Raw genomic sequence first — 8,394 nt, 5'->3', positions numbered from 1 at the left:
CACCATGCAAATGGAAGTGAAAAAAAGCCAGGGTAGTAGTGCTTATATCATACAAAATAGACTTTAAAACAAAAGACTGTGATAAGAGACAAAGAAAGGCATTACATAATGATAAGAGCATCAATGAAACAAGAGGTTTTAACAACTGTAAATATCTACATACCCAACACTGGAGCATCTAAATACATAAAGCAAATATTAACGGAAATAAAGAAAGAAATTGATGGTATATAATAATAGGAGACTTTACATTGTGTTAACCATTTCACAATACATATATGTATATCAAATCATCACATTGTACACCTTTAATTTACAGAATTTTATATGTCAATTATATCTCAATAGATCTTTTAAAAATTATAAGAAAAAAACAGTAGGAAATCTTAACATTCCACTTACATCAATGGATAGGATCATCCACACAGAAAATCAATAAGGAAACAATGTCTTTGAATGCCACATTGGACAAGATGGACAAAACAGATATATACAGGACATTCTACCCAAAAACTAACAGAATACACATTCTTTTCAAGGGCACATGTAACATTATTCAGAATAGATCACACATCAGGCCATAAAACAAGCCTCAATATATTTAAGAAGTCTGAAATCATACCATGCATCTTTTCTGACCATAATAGTACGAACTAGAAATATATCACAGGAAATAAAAACTGGAAAAAACACAAACACATGGAAACTAAATGGCATGATACTAAACATCCAATGGGTCAATGAAGCAATCAAATAAGAAATCAAAAAATAAATAGAGACAAATGAAAATGAAAAACAAGGGTCCAAAATCTTAGATTTAGATTTAGAACTGTAGTTCTAAGAGGAAAGTGTATAGCAATACAGGCCTACCTCAGGAAATAAGAAGCTCAAATAAACAGTCTCACCTTATTCCTACAGGAACTAGAAAAAGAACAAAGGGAAAAGTGAGTAGAAGAAAGAAATAATAAAATCAGAGCAGAAATAAATGACATAGGGATTAAAAAATAGAAAAAAAAACAAAAGCTATTTCTTTGAAAAGATAAAATGGACAAACTCTTGGCCAGGATAATGGCATATTATTATTACTATATATGCCAACACACTGGACAACCTAGAAAAAATGGATAATTCTTAGAAACATACAATCTTCCAAAATTGAACCAGTAATCAAAAAACAACCAAAAAATAAAAGTCCAGGACCAGATGGATTCACAAGTGAATTCTACCAGACGTTTAAGAGTTAATAGTCCTACCTATTCTCTTCAAACTCTCAAAACGAATAGAAGGAAAGTTTCCAAATACATAGTATAAGACCAGCATTACCATGATACCAATACTAGACAAAAATATCACAGAAAGCTACAAGCCAATATCCCTGATGAACACAGATATGGAAATCCTCAAAAAATATTAGCAAATTCTGTACAAATAATACATCAAAAAGATCATTCACCACAATCAAATGGGATTGATTCCTGTGATGTAGGGATGGTTCAAGATTCACAAATCAATCAACATCATATACCACATCAGTAAAACAAAGGATAAAACTCATATGATCATCTCAATAAATGCAAGAAAAGCACTTGACAAGATTCAACATCCATTCTTGATAAAAAAAAAAAAAAAAAGAAAAACTCTCAACAAAATTGGGTTAGAGGGAACATACCTCAACATAATAAAGGACAAATATGAAAAACCCACAGGTAACATCATTCTCAATGGGGAAAAACTGAGAGCTGTCCCTCTAAGGTTAGGAACAAGATAAGGATGTCCACTCTCATCACTTTTATCCAACACAGAACTAGAAGTGTTATCCACAGCATTCAGACAAGAAAAAGAAATACGAGGTAACCATATTGGTAAAAAAAAAAAAAAAAAAAAAAAAAAAAAAAAAAGTTAAACTGTAACTATTCAGAAATGACATTATACTATACATGGAAAATCATAAAGATTCCACAAAAAATTACTAGAAGTAATTTTAAAAAGTCAGTAAGTTGCAAGATACAAAATTAATACCCAGAAATAGGTAGCATTTCTATGCTCTAACAAGGAAGTCTCAGAGAAATTTTTAAAACACCATTTACAATTGCACCAAAAAGGCTCAAATATCTAGACATGATATAAAGACCTGTACTTTGAAAACTATAAAACACTGAGGAAACAAATAATCAGAGAGGGAGACAAATCATGAGAGACTTAACCATAGGAAACAAACTGAGGGCTGCTGGAGGGGAGATGTGTGGGTGGATAGAGTAATTGCGTGATGGGCATTAAAGAGGGCACATGATATGATGAGCACTGGGTGTTACATGCAACTGATGAGTTACTGAACACTATATCTAAAACTAATGATGGATAATTGAATTTAAATTTTAAAATAATAAAAAATTAAAAAGAAAAAAATTGAAGACGACACAAACAAATGGGAAGATAGTCCATGTTCATGCATTAGAAGAATTAATATTGCCAAAATGTCCAATTACCCAAAGCAATCTATAGATTCAATGCGATCTCTATCAAAATAGCAACAGCATTTTTTGCAAAACCAGAACAAATAGAACTAAAAGAACTAAAGAAGTAAAATTTGTATGGCACCACAGAAGACTACCCAAATAGCCAAAACAATCCTGAGAAAGAACAAAGCTGGAGATATCACACACAATTCCAGGTTTCAACATATACTACAAAACTGTAGTAATCAAAATAGTATGGTACTCGTACAAAAATGCACACATAGATCAATAGAACAGGATAAAGACCTCAGAAATAAACCAACATTTATATGATCAATCTATGACAAAAGAAGCAAGAATATACAATGGGGAAAAGTCTCTTCAGTAAATGGTGCTAGGAAAACTGGACAGCTTTATATAAAAGAATGAAACTGGACTACTTTCTAACACTTTACATACATATACTCAAAATGGATTAAAGACTTAAACATGAGACCTGAAACCATAAAAATCCTAGAAGAGAACATAAGCAGTTATTTCTCTTACATCAGCCATAGCAACATTTTTTCTAGATAAAACTCCTAAGGCAAGAGAAACAAAAGTAAAAATAAACTATAAAGACTACATCAAAATAAAAATATTTTTATACAGCAAAGGAAGTCATCAAAAAAAAAACTAAAAGACAATCTGCTGAATGGGAAAAGATATTTGCAAATAATATATCTGATAAGGGGTTATCACTCAAAATATATAAAGAACTCATTCAAGTCAACATCAAAAAAAAAAAAAAAAACAATCCAATTTAAAAATGGGCAGAGAGGGCTGCCTGGGTGGCTCAGGGGTTTAGCCCCTACCTTCCACCCAGGGCGTGATCCTGGGGTTCCGGTATCAAGTCCTGCATTGGACTTCCTGCATGGAGCCTACTTCTCCCTCTGCCTGTGTCTCTGCCTCTCTCTCTGTGTGTGTCTTTCATGAATAAATAAATAAAATCTTTTTTTAAAAAATGGACAGAGGTCCTAAATAGAGATTTTTCCAAAAAAGACATACAGATAGCTAACAGACATAAAAAGATGCTCAACATCACCGATTATCAGGGAAATGCAAAGCAAAACCACAATGAGATACCACCTCATGCCTATTAGAATGGCTAAAATCAAGAAGATGAAAGATAAGTGTTAGCAAGGATGTGAAGAAAAAGGAACTCCTGTGCACTGTTGGTGAAAGTGTAAATTGGTATAACCACTGTGGAAAACAGTATGGCGTTTCCTCAGAAAATTAAAAATAGAAATATTATATGATCCAATAATTCCACTATTGGATATTTATTTACCCAGGGAAAACTAAAACTAACTCAAAAGGACATATGCACCGCTATGTTTATTGCAGCAGTACTATTTATAATAGCCAAGACATGTAAGTAACCTAAATGTCCATCAACAGACAAATAGATAAAGAAATTGTAGTAGATAAACACAATGGAATATTACACAGCTATAGAAAAGGATGAGATTACGCCATTTGAGACAACATTGATGAACCCAGGGAGCATTATACTAAGTGAAAGAAGTCAGACTGAGAAAGACAAATACTATATGATTCTACTCATAAATGGAATCTAAAAAATGAGTAAACAAAAAGCAGAATCAGGAGCACCCAGGTGGCTTAGTCGGTTAAGCATTTGAGTTCTGCTCGGGTCATGATCTCAGGGTCCTGGAATAAGCCCTATATTGGGCCCCCTCCTCAGCTGGGAGTCTGCTTCTCTCCCTGTCTGCCCCTCCCCCAGCTTGTGCCTCATTCTCTCTCTCTCTCTCTCTCTCTCTCTCTCAAATAAATAAATGAAATCTTAAAAAAAAAGAAAAAAGAAAAATCATAACTACAAATACAGAGAACAAACTGATGGTTGCCAAAGGGAAGGGAAGTAGAAAGTTGGGCAAAATGAGTGAAGGGGAAAGGGAGATACGGGCTTCCCAGTTATGGAACGAGTAAGTCATGGCAATGAGAAGCAGAGCATAAGGAATACAGTCCATGATTATAACAGCAATGTAAAGGGACAGATAGTAGCTGTACTTTTGGTGAACATAGGATAACTTGCCAAATTACTATGTTGTACACCCAAAACTAATGTAACATTGCACGTTAACTATACTCAAATAAAAAAACAATAACATAAAATGATGCCTGGTATAAAGAAGTCATTCAATGAATACTTACTGAATACATGCATAAACACATCCTAGTATATGCATAAATTTTTTTTCTGAAAGAATACAGAAAAGGCTAAGTGGTAACCTTTAGAGAGAGAAATACACAGTGTGAAATGGGAAGGGATGTTTTGTTTCTATTTCATATCTTAACATATAGTTTGAATTATATCATTATGTACATGTATTAAATATATTGTTTTTAAGTCATCAGGAGTTATCTGATGTTTTGGACTTTTTTATAATTTTGTGTACTAAAAATAACAAAAGATTTTTAAGTAATGAAATGGATATCGACAATGAGACCTTTCCCCCGTACTTTAAGTGATCCATCTTCTCCACAGATCAATGAAGTTAAGTACCAACCTAGTGCCCCACTGCTCACCAGTCTTCTCTCTGGAGTATACTCTACCTAATCATGGCCCATTCTAAAGACCATGCAAGGATTTGCAGTGATTATAAGAACAGAAAGGTGGAGGAGTAACCTTATTACTGGCAAGCATCATTTCCACTAACTAGGGGACAGAATATAGAAATATTTCTGAGTCTATATTCTGTTCACCAAACATAAAATTAAGCCCATGAGGTATAGTACCTTCCTTACAGTATCTAACATATGCCAACTTCCCTTTTCGATCAGCCTCCTTCCCCTGGGATCCTTCATCTTCAAACAGCTAAGAGGCAACACAGCAAAGGTGTACCCCGCTTGAACTTACCACCCCTGCTTCTATCCCATCCACTTCTCCCTCAGGTCAGGCCATCCTTCCCACCTCCACACCCTATTCTTAAAGTTCTCTCCATTTTCAACCATGCCTCCAGAAACCTGTTTTTATCATTGGTAGTTTGTGGCTTAAAAAAAAGTACCCCTTAAATCCACAATGGAGTCATAAAAGCTCAGACCTCCAAAACAGAAAGCCCCAAATATTTCCTTGAAATAGATATATGATTAGTTTATAGCTAAAAAAAACAAAATATCATTGAAACCATATATTTAAATATGCATATTAATTTTTTCACATGCCATTGTAACAGAAGCAATAAAACTTACTTAAAAATATAATTTTAAATGGCTGCTTATCATCTCACTATATGGATGCAATACAATTTACCTTAACCATTTCCCATTCATTGGATATTTAAATTGTTTTATTGGATGTATATAACTGTTCAATTATAAGTAATGATAAAATTATTTTATGAAAATCTGCTCTTTGGAAGATTTCCTTAGGAAATATCCTGAAAACTGGAGATGCCAAGTCAAACAGTATTAATAGTTTGGGGGGCTTTCAATATATGTAATCTAAATATAATATAGGCATGTAATTACAATTTATACTCAGTGAGCATGCTCAGGCATTAGACATTTGCTGTTTGATAACTACAGTTGACCCTTGAATGGTGCCAGGGTGAGGGGCAGCAACTTCCTCATGCAGTTGGAAGTCCATGTGTAACTTTTGACTCTGCAAAAGCTTAACCAACAGCTTACTATTGACCAGAAGAAATACCGATAGCATAAACAAGTGGTTTACGCTACCGATTATCACACATTTTGCATGGCATATGAATTATATACTGTATTTTTATAATAAAGTAACTAAAGATCATGAATAAATACATTTGCAACACTGTACTGTATTTTTTTAAGATTTTATTTATTTGAGAAAGAGAGGGATTATGAGCAGAGGGAAGGGCAGAGGGAGAAGCAGACTCCCAGCGAAGCAACACCAAGATCATGAACTGAGCCAAAGGCAGACTCTTAACCAACTGAGCCATCCAGGTGCCCCCTACTGTATTTATTTTTTAAAATCTTCATATAGATTGGTCCTCCTTGGAGGAGGTTGGTCCTCCTTCCCAACCTGGTGCAGTTGGTTAACATCACCATGCTGAACCTGCTGCAGCTAGATATGCTCAAGAACCAGCTGGACCAGGAAGTGGAGTTCCTGTCCACGTCCATTGTCCAGCTCAAGGTGGTACAGACCAAGTATGGGGAAGCCAAGGACTGTCTGAATGTGCTGAACTAGAACAACCAGGGGGAAGAATTACTCGTCCCACTGACGAGTTCTATGTACGTCTCTGGGAAGCTACATGATGTGGAACATGTACTCATTGATGTGGGAACAGGATACTATGTAGAAAAGACAGCTGAGGATGCCAAGGACTTTTTCAAGAGGAAGATAGACTTTCTTACGAAGCAAGTGGAGAAAATCCAACCAGCTCTGCAGGAGAAGCATGCCATGAAACAGGCTGTCATGGAGATGATGAGCCAGAAGATTCAGCAGCTCACAGCCCTTGGGGCAACTCAGGCTACTGCCAAGGCCTGAGAGCTCCTTTCAGAAAGGGGGCAGAGGGATCCTGCTGTGGGAGCTTGGGACTTCGTGGGCATGGGATCCAGGACGGGAGGGGCTTGTTTCATGCTAATAAGTGTGCCAGCTGGGCAGGAAAATAAATAAATAAATAAATAAATAAATAAATAAATAAATAAATAATAAAATCTTCATATAAATAGACTCACACAGTTCAAACTCGTGTTGTTCAAGGGTCAACTATATATACCTAAAACAGTACCTCATTCTTTTTATATTAATTTGATTCTTTTTGAGAGTAAAGGGTTTTTTTTTAATTTTCTTAGAATATTCTCTAACCTGTTCACATCTTTTCCTCCTTTTATAAGTTTTGGTCTTAATAATATATTTCTTTGTATGCCAAGTATAATTACCTTAAGTATTTGTTAAAAATACTTTCCCAATGTGTTACATGCCATTTACTCTGTATTGTATTGGTTTTGTATTTTTAAATAGAGAAAGGGGTTTTTAAAACTATTTTTACATGAGAAGTCAGGTCTATCAGTCGTCTCTTTCATTGCCTACAAGCTAAAATATCCTTTACTATCCCTTGATCAGATAATATTCACCTATATTTCTATCATTTTCATGTTTTGTTGACACTTAGTTTTATTCCATCAGAAAATAGATGATCAATTAGTAAGAGAAAATTCTAAACAATTTTCAATTATTTTAGAAGTAATAATTAAATAATCCTACCATTTATTATTGATTTGGTTTGCCTCCTCTTCAGATATTAAAGTCTTATTCACATGAAGTTATTTTTCTAAATTATCTATTCACTTATCTACCAGTACCATGCAGATATAATTGCTATAATTTTATAAGTGATAACAAATAGTTTAAATAGAATCCAATAAAGTTGTTTCTGCCACATTATATTTCTTTCTCAGTATTTCTTAGTACTATTCTTCTCACCTGTTTGTTCTTCCAAGTGATGTTAAAAAATATATTTTGGCAATTTTCAAGGGAATCCTGTTGGACTTTTTATTACATTAATACTGTAAGTTAATTTGGAAAAAAAAACCCTGACATTTCACATAAATCCTGCTCCTTTTCAAGAACATTTTATGTCTACATTATTCCAATTCTTTTATATCTCTCAGTTGGGTTTTGTAATGTTATCCATAGAGATTCACACATTTCATTTTAGTGTTATTCAAAGACATTTTCTCCCTTTTATTACTATTATGAACAAATCTTTTTTTCATTGTTACTTCTAACTGGTTATTGCCATAGATATTAGCCACAATAATATTAACCCAGAAAAGTTATAAAGCAATTATTACCAAGTGCTCATATCTATAAAAGGGAAATAACTGAAGTACTCAGAATGCATCTAACTTTAAGAATGTGTCCTTTTTAAAAAAGATTTTATTTTCTCTCCTTTCCCCT

General features: G+C 34.0%; 1 pseudogene; it reads left to right on the top strand.

Moving 5' to 3' along the window:
* Window positions 1-4,773: 4,773 nt before the first annotated feature.
* Window positions 4,774-6,978, top strand: LOC121488668 (annotated as a pseudogene).
* The last annotated feature ends 1,416 nt before the right edge of the window (window positions 6,979-8,394 follow it).

This window comes from Vulpes lagopus, chromosome 4 (genome assembly GCF_018345385.1).
Source record: "Vulpes lagopus strain Blue_001 chromosome 4, ASM1834538v1, whole genome shotgun sequence".
NCBI classification, from domain to species: domain Eukaryota; kingdom Metazoa; phylum Chordata; class Mammalia; order Carnivora; family Canidae; genus Vulpes; species Vulpes lagopus.
The sequence above is the reverse complement of the archived record's forward strand: the minus strand, read 5'-3'. Positions and strand labels throughout refer to the sequence as shown.